The sequence below is a fragment of the Diceros bicornis genome, chromosome X (assembly GCF_020826845.1).
Source record: "Diceros bicornis minor isolate mBicDic1 chromosome X, mDicBic1.mat.cur, whole genome shotgun sequence".
In the NCBI taxonomy this organism is placed as follows: Eukaryota; Metazoa; Chordata; class Mammalia; order Perissodactyla; family Rhinocerotidae; genus Diceros; species Diceros bicornis.
The window spans coordinates 105,396,689-105,419,536 of NC_080781.1; the positions used below are offsets into that span (position 1 = coordinate 105,396,689).

At 35.5% G+C, this 22,848-nt stretch overlaps 1 long non-coding RNA gene across 1 annotated transcript in view; it reads left to right on the plus strand.

Annotated features, from left to right (window-relative positions):
- The first annotated feature begins 1,067 nt into the window (after window positions 1-1,067).
- LOC131401342 (uncharacterized) overlaps window positions 1,068-22,848 on the plus strand; it is a 79,693-nt gene continuing 57,912 nt past the window's right edge. The window contains exons 1-2 of the long non-coding RNA XR_009217646.1: window positions 1,068-1,129; window positions 12,157-12,222. This is a non-coding gene — a long non-coding RNA (uncharacterized LOC131401342). The remainder of the gene's footprint in view (window positions 1,130-12,156; window positions 12,223-22,848) is intronic.

Sequence of the window (22,848 nt, forward strand, 5' to 3'; positions counted from 1 at the left end):
TCATGGATCTTTCCTTTGGTGTTATATCTAAAAAGCTATTGCCCTACCCAAGGTCATCTAGGTTTTCTCTTGTGTTGTCTTCTAGGGGTTTTATAATTTTGTTTTACATTTAGGTCTGTGATTTATTTTGAGTTAATTTTTGTGAAGAGTGTAAAGTTGATGTCTAGATTCATTTTTTTGCATATGAATGTCCAGTTGTTCCAGTACCATTTGTTGAAAAGACTATCTTTGCTCCATTGTGTTGTCTTTGCTCCTTTGTCAAAGATCAGTTGAATATGTATATGTGGGTCTATTTTTGGGCTCTCTATTCTGTTCCATTGTTATATCATTCTATTATTTTGCCAAAACCACACTGTCTTAATTACTGTAGCTTTATAGTAAATTTTGAAATTGGGTACTGTCAGTCCTCCAACTTTGTTCTTCCCCTTCAACACTGTGTTGGCTATTCCAGGTCTTTTGCCTCTCCATATAAACTTTAGAATCAGTTTGTCAATATCCACAAAATAACTTGCTGGGATTTTGCTTGGAATTGCATTGAATCTAGATCAGGTTGGAAAGAACTGATATCTTTACCATATTGAATCTTCTAATCCATGATCATGGAATGTTTCTCCATTTATGTAGTTTTTTTTATTTTGTTCATAAGAATTTTGTAGTTTTCCTCATATAGATTTTGTACATGTTTTGTTAGATTTATACCTAACCATTTCATTTTTTGAAGTGCTAATGTAAATGGTATTGTGTTTTAGTCTAGTATTTCTTACAGTGTGTTCTGCAAAATATTGTCAGTAAAGTACTCCTAAAAAAGTGTTTTATGTCAAATAAGTTTGTGAAACACTGAATTTTTAACTCTCTTTTTATAGTTTCACAGTACACATAAACATATTAAGTTCTCTGAGATGTCACCCTGTAAACGATGTTTCACTTGTTAAAAGTCATTATTTTCCAAATATATTTGGTCACTGAACCATTATTGTGCATGTGTATCACACTTATATAACACCTGTGAAACATACTTGAGAATCCATATCAAGTTTAACTCATTTGTTTTACATTTTACAGAATTCAAATGGGGGAAAATAATGTGCCCAAGATCACATGGCTAATAGGAACAGAATCAAGATGTGAAGTAAGGTCTCCAGAATCCTAGTGCAGTATTCTTTCCATTATATCATTCTATCTCTGACTCTTCACATTCAACATAAAAAACTGCCATATTTTATCTATTATATCATGAATATATCTTCTGAAAAAAATTCTCTTCTTTCCATTCTTAATATTAATTCATTACCTCTGTCGTTCTCAAACTTGATAAATTATTGGAATCACTGGAGAAGCTTTTTTGAAGATTCCTGGGCTTCAGATGTATAAAATCAGAATTTCTATGGGTGGGAGCCAGGAATCTACATTGTTATGGACAGGTGATATTGGTTAGCTTTAAAGTATAAGAACCTAGCTCCTTAGAGCAGAATTTAGTGGATCTAACATCTTCCTGGGGATATCTTTGAAAAAGTAAATCTTGCTCTTAGAGATTTTAATTCTGTAGATCTGGGATGGAACCTGAGAATTGGAATTTTAGTAAGCATTTTCCCCTTTTCCCCAAGTAATTCTGATGTAGACGATCCTTGGATCACAACTCTACTTTCCAGGACTTCCACATTCTTCTCTTTCTATCCCTTTCTACGTACCATTCAGAAATTTTTTTAATCAAATATGGATATGATGTCATATCATTGCTCAAAATCGTTAGATAAATAATAAACTCATTAACAAGACATTCAAGTGTTATCTCTCCAGACTGATTCCAATCTCCCAAATGGGCATTGTACATTCTAACTCTCACAAGTTTTATGCTCTTCCTACACATGCCTTGCTTAATCATGCATCCATTTTTGCTCTCTGAAGGGTTACCAATTACTATATGATTATGTTCACTACCTGCTACTTGAAAGTCCCTATCATAACACTAGATATTCTGACATTCCTCCTAACCATATGAGGGATATGCTTCTAAGCTTCTAAAGATGTGCTTACAGGACCTTCTTTCGGTTCCCTAGATTTATGGACAGTGAACACTATAAAGTACCTAACAATGGCAGGACTCCATCATATTTTAAAACCTAAGATATATATATATATATATATATATATATAGTCGTCCCTCAGTATCCACAGGGGATTGGTTCCAGGACCCCCATGTATACCAAAATCCATGGATGCTCAAGTCTCTTATATAAAATGAAGTAGTATTTGCATATAACCTATGCACTTCCTCCTGTATACTTTAAATCATCTCTAGATTACTTATAATACCTAATACAATGTAAATGCTATGTAAATAGTTGTTATACTCTATTGTTTAGGGAATAATGACAAGAAAAAAGTCTGTTACGTGTTCAGTACAAATGCAACCATCACAGGCCTTTCAATCCGTGGTCGGTTGAATCTGCAGATGCAGTACCTGGGGATACAGAGAGCCAACTGTATTTAAGACTAACTTTCTTAATCAGGAAAAGCTTTCAGCTAAATTATGAGGTATCCAAGTTAGTTTCTGCAGCATCAACCTTCACTTTCTGTACTTTCCTTCTTTTGCTGCCACTCTCTTCCTCACAAGTGCCACTTCCTCTTTCATTTTGATTGACATGATAAGCTCATTCATGCAAGTGTCACTTCTCATAGGAGAATTTGCCTTGCTCTTGGCACATATATGCTCAACAAACACATAAATACAATCTGCAGGCAGATAATTATGCTATGCCTGCTGGAATTTAAATAGAATTTTAAGCTCCAATGAGTGGCAATGTTTTGGTGTGGGTGGCCTTCTTGGCACAATTGATTTATAATAAGAGGGCAGCCACCTTCCTCATTTATGCATAGTGATCCTTATTCCTCTATCAAGCTGAGAAATGTATGATTTCAAATTAGCTAATTTAGCTTCAATTAAAAAGTTTAAATAGCAAAGCATTGCACTCCAGAGTTTTGAAGTTTACTTTTACCAACATTAGGAGGAGAAAAATGCTGGAACACTTCTACATTTATCTTTTTAACTGTAAGTTTCGGCTTCATCCTTTGAAGTAGATAAGTTTTGAATCAATTTTTCTTGATGCCACCAAAACCCTTATTAATTGAAAGGCAAATGATCTCTCTGGAGCTAGAATATTTGGAGCAGATAGAATTGGATCACTTTCAATGTATTGTAAGCAGGAAGGGGAATTAGTAAATTAGATGCACCAAAGTCAAGAAGCTAATTTACCCAGTTTACTCACTGTACCCTGTTTCTCCATCTAGAAACAAACCTTCCATACATTGATCAGAAATGAGTTATTCTCACAGAATGTATATCACATATCAAACTATATTCATACAAAAACTTTGAAACTCACTCACTGACCACTCCATAAAAGCAGTAGCCTCAGTCTGTAACTTGGTAATGGTGACTATGGCTGTGAGCAGAGCTTTGCTTATGGTTGGAGGAGAATTCTCATAGACAGGTGACAATTGTTAGTGAGTTTCATGCAGTTCAGCAAATATCTGTTGTGTGCCTCTATGTGAAAGGAGCCATGATGGATATAAAGAATAAAAAGATGAATAACACTTAGTTCTTGGTTTTGAGAATGAAGTGTGGGAAAAGAGTCCAATAAATAAATAAGTTCACCATATAAGAGATCTGCAAAGGGGGCTATAAGACAGTTAAGAAGACACACAAAGCTGGGGATTTGGAGTTAAGCTGAATCATGAAAGCTGAGCTGAAGTTAATCAAGTGAAGAAATACGGTAATGGAATTCCAGACAGAGTGGGCGCAACATGAGCAACAGTTTAGCAGTTTAGTGAAGTTTATAAGAGTGTAAGAGAGCTAAGAGAAGAGTCCCACTATTATTGATTATGAAGTATGAGTGAAAGACGCATGACACAGGAGTTCATGTCAGGGAGTTAGATCCTATATCCTATATGGGAGAGTGCTCTCATCAATAAATTCACCCTTATCCAACCTTATCTTCTTTCTTCCCTTGATCTACCTTCATGATCCAGTACCACATATATTCTCCCAGCTTCTGATAGTACATGTTGACTAGATCCTTCAGCTCTTTTTGAAGTGTACTACCTTTCCTTCCTTAACAGGCCCATAACTTCCCCAGCCAGGTTTTTGTAAATTGACCCTAGGTTTTGGCCTAGTGGCCAGGAGGGGAGGTGGGAATAGATCCTGATATAGGTGTAAGTTGACTTGCAAGGCAGAGACCTGTGCATAGTCTTTAAGCAAGGGGAAGAGAGAGCCTCTAAGAGGGAGGAATGGGTCACTTCAGGGGAATCTAGGATTTCAATGTTTCTGATGGATCAGTACAAATGTTCCTATCCCCCAGTATCAGAGTTCTGTGCTTCCTAACCAAGACCCTGACTTTGGCAACCAGACATTTCAGGGATGAGCGTGTGATCTTCTCAGGACCTCTTTTACTCTTATAATTAAGTCCTGGATGTAATCCATAGCATTTTCTGGCCTCTAACCTCAGGAGATAACCTTCTGTTTATATACTCCCAAAGAATTCCTATGACTTTCACACTTCACATTCAACTGGTGATGAATTACCCTTAGTCTTTCCTTGTTTTTCTTCAATGAATCAATGTCACTTAGCAAAAACCATTTGATTACATTGTTCTTATTACTAGTACTCTACCCAAACCTTTCAAAAACCTAAGATATTGCACCTTCTATTCCCTTCTATTGGTAGTCCATCTTACTTTACCACCCATTAAAGTTTTAATAATTATACACATGCCAGGGGTTATCAGTGCTTCGCTTATACGTAGTGATGAGGACCCCAATTGCTAGCTGGTCAGCAAGATATCCAGCTGCAAAATCCCATTTTAGAGTCTGCTTCCTTTCACTATTCCTAGAGCCATCCCTCTTTGATAGAGTTACCTAGGAAACAGACCCTGAGGTAGAGATTTGCATTCAGGACGTTTATTGGAGAGTGATCTTGGGATCAACACCTGTGGGGAAGTAAAGGAGGTAGGATTGTACAGAAGGAGGGAGTGATCTATGACGCAGTCTCAACCAAGGCTTTTCATGGTCCCACTGAGAAAGTTGGAACTGAGGAGGAGATAGGTCTCCCTTAAAGGGAATAGACTTCCAGAGTCAATCATTTGGAGGAAGAAGCAAATCTTCAGATAGGAAAGTAAAATTTATAAGGCAGGTCTTAAGCAACAGCAAGAGGGAAAGTATAGTCCTCTTGGCCACCCCTTTTTTGGATCTATGCTTAGAGGAACCCTTACATAATTGAGGATTTGTCGTTAACAGTGATTACAATGGACACATGGGGCATTCTGGGATCTTGGTCTGAACATACCCTTTGGGAGATGACAAGCTGAGGATGAGTATCTTGGGTTTTAGAAACAAGACTATCTAGTTCTATGTTGCTCCTAGAGTTTGTTTCCCTCCTACTGTTCCCAGGTGTTTATTCATCTTGTATAAAAATAAAAGCCTGGTTTCAACGGTGCAGCAGAACATTAAGGTGAATATTTTGTTATCTATAATTTTTTCATGGAGATAAAGGGGGAACAATCTCTCTCCTACTAACTGTCACAATCTTGTGGCCTTTATGGGGATGGCAAGATGGATTAGTAACACCTCCAAGAGGAAGACGAGTCTAGGGGAACAACAGCCAGGTTGATAGGTCTAGTCACCTTTTCTATGAACAGACTCTTCTTTCCTTAGCATCTTGGAAGACCTTGATTTTATTTTATTAAGGACATTGGCTGATTTCTTCTCCCTTCATTGGCAGCTGAGGTATTCGTTTCTTATCATGACCACTGATAATGGCATTCCTATCTTGTGCTTCACCATCCTCATGAGTCCTTGCAGGGCTTGAAGGAGTTATATAGTGAATACTAATCATAATATTCTGCATTTGTACCTTTCCAAGCACTTTCAGAATCTTAATAGAAAGTAGTGCAAGTAATACTAGAGTATAAACCTGAAATATAGGCTTGGCTCTCCTACCATGTGAGTTTGGGCAAATATTAATAACAGTGATCCTCTAAAATGTAGGGCTGCTTTAGACAATTTCTAAAGTCTCCTTCAGCAGTGACATCACTTGATATTCTTCATTAGTTTGATAGCTGCTACAAACCAATAAAATAGGTAAGGCAGGCCTAATTAACCTCATTTGACAGTTGAGAATACTGAGGCCCAGGTAGGCTAAGTGACTTTTCCAAGGTTGCAAAACTAATTTGGAACTAGAAATTGGGTTCTTTCTGCTATTTTAAGGTATCCCCAAAGAATATGGCAAAGGTGATCTTGGCCAGTAGAGAAAATGATAGGTATAAAATTTTGCTTGGGACCCAGGAGATTAAGTCTGCTCTAAAGGATCCTGACATTCTTGTAGGGTAGTAGGAATTGATAAGAAAGAGCTAGGCCATATTTCCTCAACTGCTTAAAGCAAAGAAGCTAGGGAAATTTTATGTAAACAAACAAATAAATAAATGTGTATGTGTGTATATACGTCTATGGCATTTAATGACAAAAAAGCAACAAACATTTATTGTGTACCCCCACCCCTCATGTGATACACTCTGCAGAGTACACAGAAATATGATGGACATAGTCCTTGCCCTTGAGAAACTTGAAAATTATAGGAAGCATCTTGAAACTCATAGAGAAATCAAATGCACAAATATAAAAACTTGGCAATAGAATGTAAGCCAGATGCTTGGCCTGAAAGGAGATGTAAGAGGCAATATCCTACTCCAATCCTCCACCATATCCTAAGAGAGAAGTGCTGTAATCCGAATTGCTATCTTTCAGGGCAGTGTATGTTGATACTCTCACCCTCATCCCTAAAATATTTCTCTCTCTCTTTCTTCCCCCTCCCAACAAAAAGGATGGAAGGTTGGGGATTCTATCCTTTAGCAATGATGTAAATACAGCCTACTTTCAGGGGAGGAAAATAAGTGTTCCCTTAGAGCCCAAAATAAACTCCTCTGAAATGTGGTCTTGCAGCTCATTCCTATGACCTATAAGATTTGGAAGAGTTATATGAGATTAAAAGATCCTGGAGGGCACTTCGCAAAGTATGAAGTGTTGTGCAAATGCAAGGGATTACAAAAATAATAATTACTATTATTATTCAAACAAAGGTTTACTGATCTACTACATTCTGCATAATGAATTTGCCTGCACAAGGGGTTTCTCAGGTTTCTGTCCCTGTAACAATTGCTCTCTATAATGAATGAACTAGACTATATTGTGATCTGAAAGGAAACTGAGTTAAACTAAATTATTAATATTTTTGTTATGCATTCAAGAAGCAATTACTTTTGAATTATGTGAGCCAGCCTCCTTTCCTATCCCCTACATTTCAAAGGAGAAAACAAAATCCCACCCAAAGTCCCTAGAATCAAATCACCCATGCACAATCCCCCAAATCAAAAGGATCTCAAAACTTTAAATAACTATGGTGGTCTAGTGGTTAAGATTCGGCGCTCTCACCACCACGGACCAGGTTTGTTTGCCGGTCAGAGAACCTCACCACCCATCTGTCAGGTGTCATACTGTGAGGACTGTGTGTTGCTGTGATGCTGAAAGCTACATCATCAGTATTTCAAATACCAGCAGGGTCACCCATGGTGAACAGGTTTCTGCAGAGTCTTCCAGACTGAAACAGACTAGGAAGGAGGACCTGGCCACCCACTTTCAAAAAAATTGGCCATGAAAACCCTATGAATATCAGTGGAGCATTCTCTGATATAGCACCAGAAGGTGAGAGGATGTGCAAAAGACTGAGCAGGATTCAGCTCCGCTGTACACAGGGTTGCTAGGATTCTTGACAGCACTAACAAAAATATAATGTATAAAATGAGGGTATTTTATATAAGTATACATAATATGTACATTTTGTACATTATATAGAATATAAATGTATATGTGTGTGTGTGTGTGTGTGTGTGTGATTTCATGTCATTAGCTCTTTAATGTCAGCCTAGCAGTTTTCTCTTTAGGTCCTGCAAACCTTGATTGCTGACAAGAGACTGAATAAGGTCTCTTGCAAATAGTAGGAGCTCAAAAAACAATTTTCTGGATAAATGAAACAATCTATGTTAATTAAGCATTCAGAAAAAGCTGAGCAAAGTCTATTGACTGAGTTAGTAAATTGGTTGCTATGGCAACCTTTTTCCTGATTGGAAAGGAATCATAGGAGGTTCAAGAGCAGACTTTACACAAACTGAGAATGGGGAGAGGGGAGAGAAGCAGCATGATCTTGTCTTCATTTTTTTCCTGTTTAGGAAATGAGTTAATGGGTAAATAGAAAAGGCATTTTGTGTTTTTCACTGAGATTAGCAAGGGAGTTCTCTTTCAGGAGAAAGATCATCTGTTTTAATAAAAAGAAGCTGTTTTCCTGGCTGAGGTCTACTATTAGTAACCCTCAATAATCGCAGGTGGAAGGAGAACGTACTATAATGACATTTAGTGTTCAGGTTGTGAGCGGCTTGCTGAAGGCTGTGGACAGGCAAAGGGCACAAAGATTTTCATTGCCTGAAACCACTCTTGGTGAGAAAAAGTAACGTTATTTTTATTAGTTTGTTTTGCTTCGTTTGTTTGTTTCTTCGCTGGAAAAAGAACACCCAGGTCTTAGTTTAATAGCGATTGAATAACAGTTGGGTTAATGACAGATTTTCAAATGGATACCAATTTGTGATTATTTATGAATGCTTTTCAATATTTCTGAAGTTGCATATTATCGAGGCACTATCAAGGCATAATTAATTAATAGACAGGTACGTTTTGGGATGCTGTTTTCATAAAAAAGCAATACAGTAGAGTGAAAAGAGCACTAGAATAAAAGTCAGAAGACCAGAGTTATACTTCCAACTTCATCACTTACCAGTTGGGTGGTCACACAAGTTCTTTCAACATCAAATTCTGTAAATGTCAGAGGAAAAGATTGAGACCAATATTAGCTGCTCTGCCTACCTCACAAGTGGTTATGAGAATCAAATGAGTTAATGTGTTTTAACTATAAAATAGAGTATAAATGTAAGCAGGACAGGCTTCATGGGCAGTAATCTGTGCAGTTGTACAAGGTCTCACACTTAGAAGAGCCCCACACTTGGTTTAGTGCTCTGTTGTCACTGTCTTTAAATGAATAATTTTTGAGCAAGGGGCCCTGCATTTTTATTTTGCACATGGCCCCACAAATTATGTAGCCAAATATAAATGTAAGATATTATTAGAAAGAAATATCATCTTGTAGAAGAAGCAATGTTTGTGAACTGTGGTTATGAATCTGGATAGTTCACTCCCATTATTTATTGAATTTCAAACAGGACAGAATGGAAGGGATTAATGAATGAGACAATATAGGTCTTTTGGGGGATAATTCACCTTTAAGTGATATCAAGAAAATCACATAGCTGAAGAATGAGATGAAGTTAAATAACAAGATTGAAGTTAATAGTAATTAAGGTCTAAATGTGAGAAATAATTACATATCTCAATCTGCATGTGTTTTCCACAAGTATAGTTGATTTGCTTGCAGCATTTCAAAGGGAATCATTTGGCATATGTGTGTGGTGGGGGTGAGGAGAGAGTGAGTTCTTTGCATTAGCACTGCCAGTCAGAGCAGCATTAGGGGGCTAAGTGGGAATGACACAACCCTTAGTCTATCTGCTGTTTTAGTTGACCCTAATTCCATGGTAGGATTTTTTTCACTCTAATTGTTAAACTTATTAGGCCACAATATATAATGGGTCTCTCCTGAAACCCTACAATGGCATTTATTCTGCCTAGTACCATCTAAGATAGCTAATGTCTATGAAGAGAAAAAGATTAGAAATGCATATACAATAGGGTCGAATATGTAGCCTTATTGTGTGACATCTTCTTGTGGGAATTTAAGTAAAACTGAGGGCCTTGAATCTGTTAAACTATGAGAAGAAAGACTTTAGGTTTCTGCTAGAAAATATGACTTGTAAAAATTCACTTTATTTTCAAATGCTTTGCATATTTTCTTTTACTAAAAGACACTATAACTTTCTTAAACTAAGAAGACCTTCAGACAAACAAATGGTTTCAGTTGCAGATAGAGTACAAATAAGACTGTTGTGAATTAGCCTATGTATCGCCTCTTCCTTTGACAAATATAATGAAAGCATGCATTCTTAATTAAAAAGGTAGGATTTAATTAAACAGGAAAGACATTGTAAAGCTATATGGAAGTTGGAATTTCTGAAATAAAATTCTGCGTAGAAATCGCAATTAATACTAAAAGTTTACCTGATTTCTTGGTGAAAAACGAAAGGGTGCTGGTTGCTGCTTTGTGTATGTGAGTCTTCCCTGCTCCCTCTTTCCATGAAAAAATTTCTAGTTTATATTTGAGCTAAAAAGAAAAAAACTCCTGTGACCATCAGATATGTGAAATCAACCATCTGGAATTGTTTTTTTTCTTTTCTTGGTGAGGAAGTTCCGCCCTGAGCTAACATCTGTTGCCAATCTTCCTCTTTTTGTTTGAGGAAGATTGTCCCTGAGCTAACATCTGTGCCAGTCTTCCTTTATTTTGTATGTGGGACACTGCTACAGCATGGCTGATAAGCGGTGTGTAGGTCCACTCCAGGGATCTGAACTGGTGGACCCCGGGCCACTGAAGCAGAGGACGCGAACTTAACCACTAGGCCACCGGGCTTTCTCTCTTTTACTGAATAATTGCAACCTCACTCTAAATCATGGTGGGGAAAATGCATTTACTATACATTTAGTTTTTATGAGCTACACATATGGCAAAATAAGCTATAGGTGAAAATAAATATAATCTAGAATGTCCAGATAGTATATGTAATTCACCCTCAGTGTTTGAGACTGTTCTTTTGCCTTAGTAATGAGCAATTTTAAATATAAATGAATTCACTTCGTGTACAACACAGTCTACATTATCCACACAAAATTAACTTCTCAAACAAAAAGTTGAGTCAAAAATTAAAAGTAAGCATGGAATTGTGCCCCGTGTGAATGCTAAGAGTAATCATTATTGCTATTGTTAATAGTACTGTATTGTATATTTGAAAGTTGCTAAGAGAGTAGATCTTAAAAGTTCTCATCAGACACACAAAAATTTGTAACTATGTGTGGTGATGGATATTAACTAAACTTATTGTGATCATTTTGAAATATATATAAATATTGAATCATTATGTCATATATCTGAAACTAATATAATGTTATATGTCAATTATATCTCAATAAATAACAAACAAAAATAATATCTTTCTGAGTGTTGAAATAAACTATGACAGTAGTCATAGGATTCATAGTTATGAACAAGGGTCAGACCTTTCATCAAACAAAATATCAAAGGAATACGAATTGGTTCTTGGTGGTGCCTACTCTGTCTTGGGTCCTCTTCTGCCTTTTGACCTCTCTAGCCCTGGCTTTGAGAATCTCCCCGTGGAAATAACTCCATCTGGGGTTGACCACCCTAAATAATAATGCAATTTTCATTTTGTTCGCTTTATTCTCATCAGGTTTTAGATTTGGATGAGTTACCTAATACCTGTGGCAGCAGAATCATGCCATTTTTGGCATCTCAGTAGAAAGCTAAATCAAAATTTGCTCACTGGATGATTTTCTGGGATCATCAGCTAATATACTACTCCTCTGAAGATACTGCATGGTCATTAATATTTGAAATCATCCTTTCTTTCAAAACAAATCATCTCTTCCTTATCGGAGAACATTGTATCCCTAAAGCTGGTTTATGTTTTAGCTCAGAAACAAGAAACTCCATAATTGAATCTCCCCCAAATATTTTATACACCAACATATGAGGATTTTTTTTCTATTCTTTTTATTTAGTTTCTGCCTAAGCTCAACTCTGCTGAGTTTTTGAAATCTAGCAAGATTATAGTCCAAAGGTGCTAGAAAAATTTAAAATTTCATAACAGCTGCTCAAGAGGTTTTTAAAAAGTTGTAAAATTGGATAACTAGTATTTCTGCATCCCACTAATTACTTTGGAACAGTTACTATGGGTATTTATGACTACATCAAAAGTTGTTCCTAACTTTTTGCATCTTAGACTTATAGAATTCTAAAAATATTGAGAGAATCTTCTTTCTGAGATTCACTTTGTTTCTCAGTTACTAATCTTCCATGGCATGCTTTCCCATTTTAGGAGATGTCCTTTCTACCAGACTGTGGGGCATCCTTCTTGGATCTGCCTTCTCCCACCAGACAGCACGTAAGGCTCTAGTGCAAACTTTTGCTTTCCCCTCCTCTTGACAAAATGTGTACCTTCTGATTATCTTCTTCATTTAGAGCAGTGCTACTCAAAATATAGTCTGTAGAATGGTACTGGTTCAGGACTGGACCAGATAAATACAGAAATGGAGAGTAGGCATTTAGAAAATTTTATAACAATGTGGGGGCTGGGGGTGGGAGAACTGGTCTTTTGTCAAGAATAGCTTGAAAAATACTGTTTTAGAGCCCTAGTCTGACAAACTGGATTTAGATAATAAGTACTACAATGTGTTGGGATAAACATGTTACTGCTTTGAGGCAACTTCTTCATTCCTGAATAGGAATGTTCTGGAGGCACAAAGGAATAGTGGTAAGAATAGGAGTGTTGATCCTAAGATTGTAGTTCGCTCAGAATATGGTACATAGGAGAGAATTGATTTTCTAAAGTTTAAGATAAAATATAGTATATCACCTGAGTAACTCAGCTGAGGACACTACTGGACTAAACGATGTATTAGGCAATCTTAGATTGGCTTCCTTTTTCCTATTACAAAGTTAATACTATATATAGAGAGAAATCACCTGTGTAATTTTCACAAAATTAAATTATACGTGTGTTCTTTCCAAGTTAAAAGTTATGAGCCCAGTTTTTTTCAGTGGTAAAAGAGTGAAATATGCTTTCTTATCAGAGCCAAGTGCCCATCTAAGTCAATTGGTTCCCTGAAAAAAGAAATACCATCTTAGGAAGAATTATATTTTATTTTCTTTACCTTAAGGCAGGATTAGGCTCACTGGTTTCTAACGCTGGTGATGAGAATAGATTGCTCCTGAAAACCTCTTCTTTCTCAGCAAAATCACAGAGAATGTATATCAAATAACACTTCTTTCTAGTCCCATGAAGGAGGCAAAGACTTGAACACTTCTCACTCTGCCTCCTTGGAGTGGCAGTAAACACCTTCGTTAAATCTGACCCTCATCCTGAGGTGAAATGGAGAGAATATGTAGCTGGAGCTGAAGTTTATTTAAATTAGTCAGAGTTTATTTTGGCTCTGTGCTTGCTAAAAAAGTAGCAAAGTGAATGAAACCGTGCTTTGTTACTCTTTTAACTTACATTGGAATGATTTTAGCTGGGTTTCTTCCAATTTGGGGGTAGTAAAGTAAATATTTCTTCTGGTGTTGTAAGCTCCTAGAAGGTAGGGGTAGGGTAGTATTCTTTCTTATACCATCCTCTATGAATGTTTTGTGCTTTGTTTGTTTTGTTTTGTTTCTCCATGCCTGACAAAAGTGCAGATAGAGTATACTAAAGATAAATGAATGTTCCCAAGTGCTGACACATTCCTTAAGAAAAAGTCACATTATCTTCCTGCAAATCCAATTCAAAGCTGCTCTGTTTTGAAATTATTCCTAGAAATGCTATCTTCACCAAGTCACTACAGCAACAAAGCCATCTAATGTGTTATGCTGTGTTTCAGTGGGAATATTTCTAAATATGACAACAGCATGACAATCAATTAGGTGATAAATTAACTAAATCATGCTTGAGTTGAATTCAGAGAGAAAGCATTTCTAAAAGCATTTGTCTAAACCACAAGCAGGATCCTTTGCCCAGATTCAAAGTTTGAAACCATTTTAGTACCCATTCATATTCTGCTTTACAAATCTAGAAAGCATTTAAAATCCTTGTAGTTGTGTCCAGGGCTTATACACCTTACCAAATGGATCCTCTCAAGAACCTTATATCAGAATAAAATGTTCTCTCTAACATTTACATCTAAGCGGGAACAAAGGCCTGACCCTAAAGACTATTTTCTCCACTATTTTAGCTTAACAACTCAGTAGCAAACTAACTTTTTAAATGAGAAATGAGGATTCCAAACCCCCAAATCGTGTATCATTCTTATCCACAATTCTCCCTTAGAAGAATGAAGGACTGGATCTTCCAGGTCTGTAAAGTTTTAAGACTGCAGCTGGTTTTCAGGATCCATGCCTAAGACTAGCCCAGCCTTAGAAAGCTGGCCTACTAGGCTTTCTTTCAGCAATCTGGGCTTCTTCTCTGAACATTATATTTACCTCTGTTCTTCTTATTTGGCCTTGATCCATTGCTCTGTCTTAATTCTTTGTTTCTATGTGATCCCTGCCCCTTGGATACTTGTTCAAATTTTCTTACATCACTTTCTTCTGGTTTTTAGACATAATCTATAGTTGGACTATTCTTTTTATTTATTCTTCCCCTTTTCTCCTATACTTTGTGTTGATATTTCTGGTGCTGACTCATAGGCTTTCTCTCTTATTCATTGTTGCTCATGACCTTGAAGTATATCCAAAGAATGGGGTGTCTTGGTACCATACTATACTTCATTTTGCAGTAGCAAGGTGGAGGAAAGTCTGTCTGTGTTAATGATTATTATTTTCAGTTGGCTTTCTGCTGTTTTGGATGTTTTTGGTTTGTGTCACATTTTATTTTAGCATCCAATAAAGTATTTTATAGCATCAGAGCTTTAAAGCTACAAATTATTAGATTACTTTCACAGAGTTTACAATTTGCAGTATATAGAACCAGGTTTACTTAGCCTTTGTTATCTATTGTTTTTTGAGAAAGTACATTTACCTTTCCCTATTGTGCATTCATGAGGACAAACGAAAGATAAGTTAGGTAAAACTTAAATTATGTGCAATAAACTTACTACAAAGCCTGAACTATTTTCATCCTGATACTCTAGCCAGCAAAAATATTCACCTTGATCTAGAGCACTCTTTGTCTATACCACTTAGCTTATATGTTCTTGATTTAGCTGTTATTTCTTTCTTTACATGGATGACTTTTCTTCTCATGCCCCATCTAAGCTCCATACTATTTTTGTATCCCTGACATCTAGCATACTGCTAGGTAGATGCTAGGTGCTCAGTTAATTGACTGATAAAATGCTTTTTCCAGATATAAGACATTAAGGCTTTTTGGGTAGAGTTTGAGAACCTCGTGACATATTTACGCTAATTCATGTGCTTGCAGATTAGTTCACATGTGCTATGTTCTTACATCTTACCAACCAGTATATCACAGATTTAATGAAAAGTCATTGTGGATTTATGCTTTCGTGTAATGCTTTTTTATTTCCTGTCAACAATTATTAGTACAAAATGTATTTTGTTAGTTTAATATAAGCACCATCTTGTACTTCCTTCTACTATGGAATAACTATTCAAGAAGATCCACTGATTTGTTGAAAATATGCCCTTGTACCTATTTTATTTCTGCTTTATCTTTTTGTTTCATGGTAAGCCAACAGAGATCTCACATGTGTGACATATGCGTTTGATATATAGTATATTCAAAAATTGCCATGTGAGGTACATTATACCTTTTGGTGGATACTTCAATTTTCCATACATTGTAATATAGTACAGCAAATATTCTGGATATATTTTCAATTGTGATGCAAACCTGAGGGCAGGTCAGCAGTTCCTAGAGAAAAAAAAGCCAGTCTTAAGAAATGCACAAGAGCCATTTGCACACATGGTGTGATTTGAGGAGCACCGATTACAGAACTCTTTATCAAAAAGTACTGAGAACAGACTTTGGAGCCACATAGATCAGAGTTTGCAACCTACTATTTGAATTTATTAGTTGTATGGTTTCAAGCAGGTCACCTCCTCTCACTGAGCCTTAGTCTCCTTATCTCTGAAATGGAAGAGAATAATATATTTCATGCTTGAGAATTAACTGAGATAAAAACAAATACTTGAAAACCATTGGTTCCTTTTCCCCTTCCTACTGTCCTACCACAATATATGAAATTCCCTAATTAGATATTCTTCTTATTGTTGAGGTGACAATACTAGACAATCTTTTCTATAAACACGATATCCTTAGAAAGGACAACGTATTAAACAAGGATATTTAACGTTTCAGATATTACTTCATGGGGCCCTGAGGTAGTAGAACCAGACAGTTCTGGTGAGGAAGAGATGGTTGGCAAGTTTGAGCATAGCAATTGCTTCCAGAGGTGGACAGAACCAAACAGGGCATTGCAATTATGGGATATAGCAAAAATAGTCAGGACACTGGATACCCAAAGATAGAGGAAAGAGGGCTCAGCAAGGAAGAATAAGCACAGAGAAGATAAATTCAGCTGCTTTTAAATTTTGCTAAGATTAGGCACTGGTAGAAGGCAATGCTCCCAATATGGGAAGATGTTCAAATTATTGATTTAGATGATTGAAATAATAATAACATAATAATAAATAATAATAATAAAATATATTATGTTTCAGGCACATATCTGCATTTCACACTTAACTCATTTATTGCTCACAATAATTTTAAAAGGTAGGGTATGCTATCATCTTCATTTTACAGATGAGGAAACATGACACAGGGCAATTTGGTATTTGACTAAACACACAACTAGTAAGTGGGGATGCCAGGATTTAAATCTAAGCAGTCTGGTTCCAGAATCCATGTATTTAAACTTATAATAGCAGCAGGGCTTGTTGTTTTTATATGCAAAACATGAATTAATATCTTTAATTCTGTATTCTTGAGGAATAAATAATTAGTCCATTGGAAAGATAGACTGGGAAGCAAGAGACCTGGGTTCTAGTCTGAGTCTATTAGCTGTGCGAACCTTGGACAGGTAATTTTCTGCCCTCTGGACCTCATTTTCCTGATCTGTCAACTGATGGGTTTGAGCTAAATAATTTTAAAATCCTTTTCAATTCTGGTTTTATGAAATATTATAAGAATTAATAATTTTTAAGATTTTAAGGTTCAGAATTTTATTATGCATTTACGCAGAAAATGTTCATGTGATTTGGATAACGATCATTCTAATCATCTCTCTTTAGCAGCTATAGAATTTCAGGTATAAGTTTATGTGAGCTTTGGAATATATGTTATGATAGGCACATGCTGCTGATTTTGATTACCATAAAAACACATTGAAATTTCTTTCAGAATCCTCTTAACTTTTGAATCATTTTTTCTCTTTTTCAATGAGGAAAAGCATCTTGGTTTTATTTATTTATGTTTCTTTGTCATTATTTATTTATTTATTTATTTATTTATTTATTTATTTATTTTTAAATGATTCATTCACCAAGAGGAACTGTTGCCAACCATAATGGGTAGTGTAGAGTAAACCCTTCTCTACCCTACAAAAAAACTACGAATAGTCTGCCACACATCTAATTAAATGCGTTTATTTTTCTAGCAGCAGCTTAACTTAAATTGCATTTTTGACATCATAAATTTCCTGAAACGGCAGTGATTTCGTCTTCACTTCCATTCCCATGGCAGGTTTTTTGTATGCTCGGACTGGAAAAGGTATGGCTCTGTTCTGTTTAGATTCATGTACGATTAGTTACATTTGATTGAATTGCTGATCTAACGCAGCAGCCTTTTCATTTCACACAGACGTATAACTCTCCGTGTTTGTCAGCTGCAGTACCCAGTTTTAACCTTCCGGTTTCAATGATCAGTTCTCAAAATGCAGCTGCAAAGTTTTCCCAAGTTCACTTTCTATAATTTTAATTAAAGCAAAAGAACAAAAATTGGCATTAATGTACGTTCCGAAGAAGAAATCCAGACATAATTAATCTCTCTCCCCTCTGGGCTCCACAGCACTTTGTTTCTATCTCTATGAAAGCACTTATTTCATGTTGCTTTGCATTCAAGTTGGCTGTGTACATGTTTATCTTCTCTGTTAATCGAAGTTCCTTGTGAATGAGAACTACAACCTTTAGTGAATATCCTCATAGTGCCTAGCATAGCACAGAACACAAAATAGGTACCCAGTGCATGATCGCTGAATGAATTAATCTTGTCAAATTCAGGAAGCTGTTTAGGGAAATTCCTTCTTTCAACTCAATGTAATCTGAACCAAAAACTTAGTTTCATAGGATATTAATATTCTTCCAAATTAAAGAGTGCTATATGCTCTGGGAGACCAACCTAACACCAGACCCTATTGTATTTTTGGCACAGTCTACCTTCTTGTTGTCATATAGGTGCCATTTGCTTTATGAAAATATGTGGTATAAAGGAAAAATGTTGACCTGATTGTCTAGGACATATTGGCAACTGCCCAGGGTATGTTCTCCTTGTCCCCAGTTATTCACATTATGAATGAAGAGAGCAATGGAAGCTTCTAGTTTTAAGTCTGCTAAACATATCTGAGACCTCAGCAAATGCCAAAATTGAGAAGAGGAAACTTTTCTCCCCCTTGTATGTAAAGGTGCAGCATTTATAATTGCTGCAGAATCCATCATTATATCTCAGAAGCCTAGGTCTCAGGTGAAATAAGACTAAAGATGAGTTCAAGGTTCCTCAGCAGTAAGAAAACCTGCTATAATTCTGTGGGTAACAATCTATTTTGTTAGATAATACTATTTAGTGGTAACAAGAACGTGTATATGCGAGACCGTTTGTTATGAGTTGAATAGTGTCCATCCACAAAAGATGTTAGAGTCCTCATCCACAACACCTCAGAATGTGACCTTATTTGGAGATAGGTTTTTACAGAGGTAATCAAGTTAAAATGAAGTCACCAGAGTGGGCCCTAATCCAATATGACTGGTGTCCTTATAAAAATGGGAAATTTGACATAGAGGCAGACATGCATAGAGGGAAGACAATGTACAGAGACTTTGGGAGAACATGGACATTTACAAGCCAAGGAGAAGGAAGCAACCCTGCAGATACCTGAATTTCAAACTTCTAGCCTTCAGAACTGTGAAAAACAATGCACTTCTGTTGTTTAAGCCACCCAGTCTGTGGTACTCTGTTACAGCAGTCCTAGAAAACTAATACATGGTTATATTACAGAAATTCAGAAAGCTGGAATTGAAAGAGACCTTAAGAAATCATTGACTCTGGTTCCTTCTTTGCAGCCTGGTTAATGCTAATACATTCACATCAAAGTGTGGTCCTTTACTTAGGAATGAAAAACCAATAATGTGTGTAGTCTCGAGTGAGTGAATAGTCCAGTGTTCTTTCCCCTTGTCAAGAAGTGGTTTGTTTTTTTATAATTTAACGTACATAACTGTTTTTTCTCCAGCTTTCTTGAGGTATAATTGACAAAGAAAAATTGTATTTAAAGTTTCAATGTGATGATTTGATATATATATATAAATATATATATATACATTGTGAAGTGATTACTTTAATCAAGTTAATTAACACATCCATCACCTCACATAGTTACCCTTTTTTAGTGTATGGTGAAGACACAAGATCTACTCTCTTAGCAAATTTCAGGCATATAATATAGTATTATTAATTGTAGTCACCATGCTATACATTAGATCTCCAGAACGTATTCATCTTATAACTGAAAATTTGCACCATTTGACAAACATCTTCTCATTTCCCCCACACCCCAACCCCTTTCTACTCTGTTTCTATGAATTCAACTTTTTTATATTCTACATGCAAGTGAAATCACACAGTATTCATCTTTCTATGCTTGACTTTTTTCACTTGGCATAATATCCTCCAGGTCCATACACATTGTCGAAAATGGCAGGATTCCCTTCTTTTTCATAGCTGAATAGTAAATATGATATGTAATATATATGTTATATAATTTTATATAATATGTGTTATATAATTATATATAATATATTTGTTACATGCTTATATGCTTGTGTTACATACTTATACACATGTATTATATAATTATATATATTCTTTACCCATTCATCTGTTGATGGACGTTTAGGTTGTTTCCATGTCTTAGCTATTGTGAATAATACTGCAATGAACATGGGGGTGCAGATATCGCTTCCAGATCTTGATTTCATTTCCTTTGGATATATACCCAGAAGTGGGACTACTAGATCATATGGTAGTTGTATTTTTAATTTTTGAGCAATCTCTATACTGCTTTTCATAGTGGCTGTAGCAATTTCTGTTCCACCAACAGTGCACAAGGGTTTGCTTTTCTCTACATCTTTGCTAACACTTGTTATCATCTTTTTGATGATAGCCATTCTACCAGATGTGAGGTGATATCTCATTGTGGTTTTGACTTGCATTTCCCTGATGATTTGTGATGCTGAGACTCTTTTTTATGTACCTGTTGGCTATCTGTATGTCTTCTTTTGAGAAATGTCTATTCAGGTCCTTTGCCCATTTTTTACTTGGTTATTTGTTTTATTGCTATTGAGTTGTAGGAGTTCTTTATATATTTTGGATATTAACCCCTTATCAGATAGATGGTTTGCAAACGTTTTCTCCCATTCTGCATGTTGTCTGTTCACTCTATTGATTGTTTCCTTTGCTGTCAGAAGCTTTTTAGTTTTATATAGTCTTACTTGTCTATTTTTGCTTTTGTTGCCTGTGCTTTTGGGGTCATATCCAAAAAATCATTGTCAAGACCAATGTCAAGCTTTTCCCTGTTTTCTTCTAGGTGTTTTATGGTTTCAGGTCTTAGATTTAAGTCTTCAATCAATTTTGAGTTAATTTTTGTGTATGGCATGAGACAAGGGTCCAATTTCATTCTTTTGCATGTGGATATTCAGTTTTCTCAGCAACATTTATTGAAGAGACTATCATTTCCTCATTGTGTGTTCTTGGCACCCTTATCAAAGATTGGTTCACCATATATGCGTGGGTTTATTTCTGAGCTCTCAATTCGGTACCATTGGTCTATGTGTCTGTTTTCATGCCAGTACCATACTGTTTTGATTATTATACTATTGCAATATACTTTGAAATCAGGAAATGTGATGCTTCTTTTGTGCTTCTTTCTCAATATTTCTTTGGTTATTCAAGGTTTTTTGTGGTTCCATATGAATTTCAAGATTATTTTTTCTATTTCTGTGAAAAATGCCATTGGAATTTTGTATATACTGCATTGAATCTGTAGATCACTTTGGGTAGTACGGACATTTTAACAATATTAATTCTTCCAATCCATTAACACAGGATGTCTTCTCATTTATGTGTCGTCTTCAATTTCTTTCATCAATGTCTTATAGTTTTCAGTATACAGATGTTTTACCTCCTTGGTTAATTGTATTCCTAACTATTTTAATTTTTTGTATGCTATTATAAATGGGATTGTTTTAATTTGTTTTTAGCATATAGAAATACAACTGATTTTTTTACATTGACTTTGTATCCTGCAACTTTACCGAATTTTTTGATTACTTCCAACAGTTTTTGGTGGTGTCTTCAGGGTTTTTATATATAAGATCAAGACATCTACAAACAGAAACAATTTAACTTCTTTCTTTCCAAATTGTACACCATTTATTTGGTTTTTTCTTTCCTAATTGCTCTAGCTAGGACTTCTATTACTTTGTTGAATAGAAATGGTGAAAGTGGGCACCCTTGTCTTGTTCTTGATTTTAAAAGAAAAGCTTTCCATTTTTCACTGCTGAGTATGATGTTAGCTGTGGGCTTGTCATAAATGGCCTTTATTATATTGAGGTATATTCCTTCTATACCTAAGTTACAGAGAGTTTATATCATGTGAGGATGTTGAACTTTGTCATATACTTTTCATACATCTATTGAGATGATCATATGATTTTTATCCTTCATGCTGTTAATGGGGTATATCATGTTTATTGATTTATGTATGTTGAACCATCCTTGCACCAAAGGAATAAATCCCACTTGATCTTGGTGTATGATACTTTTAGTGTACTGTTGAATTTGCATTGCCAATATTTGCTTTACGATTTTTCCATCTATGTTCTTGAGAGATATTGGCCTATAATTATCTTTTCTTGTAGTATCCTTGTCTGTTTTTGGTATTAGGGTAATTTTGGCCTTGTAAAATGAGATTGGAATTTTTTAGAAGAGTTTATAAAGGATTGGCATTAATTCTTCTTTAAAATGTTTGGTAGAATTTACCAGTAAAGCCAATTGATCCTGGGCTTTTCTTTGTTGGGAGGTTTTTGATTACTGCTTCAATATCTTTAATCATTATTGGTGCATTCAGATTTTCTATTTCTTCATGATTTAGTCTTGATAGGTTGTATGATTCTAGGAAATTATCCATTTCTTCTAGATTATTCAATTTGTTGACATGTAAGTATTGATGATAGTCTCTTATTATCCTTTATATTTCTGTGGCATCAGTTGTAACGTTTCCTCTGTCATTTATAATTTTATTTATATGAATTCTCTCTCTTTTTATGTTTTTGTTTAGTCCAGCTAAATGTTTGTCAATATTGTTTATCTTTTAAAAAAACAAACTCTTAGTTTTTTTTGTCTTTTCTATATTGGAGTATATATTGTAAATATATACAATATTGGAGCACTTAAATATACAAAACAAATATTAACAGAACTGAAGGGAGAAATACACAGCAATATAATAATAGTATAGCACTTCACTATCCCACTTTGAACAATGGATAGATGATCCAGGCAGAAAATCAATAAGGAAACAGTGGACTTGAATAACACTATAGACTAAAAGGACCTAACAGACATAAACAAAACACACCATCCAACAGCAACAGAATACACATTCTTCTCAAGCCTGGAACCTTCCAGGATAGATCATATGGTAGGACACAAAACAAGTCTTAACAAATTTAAGAAGATTGAAATCATATCAAATATCATTTCCAAACACAATGGTCCAAATTTGCAAGTGAATAACAGGAGGAA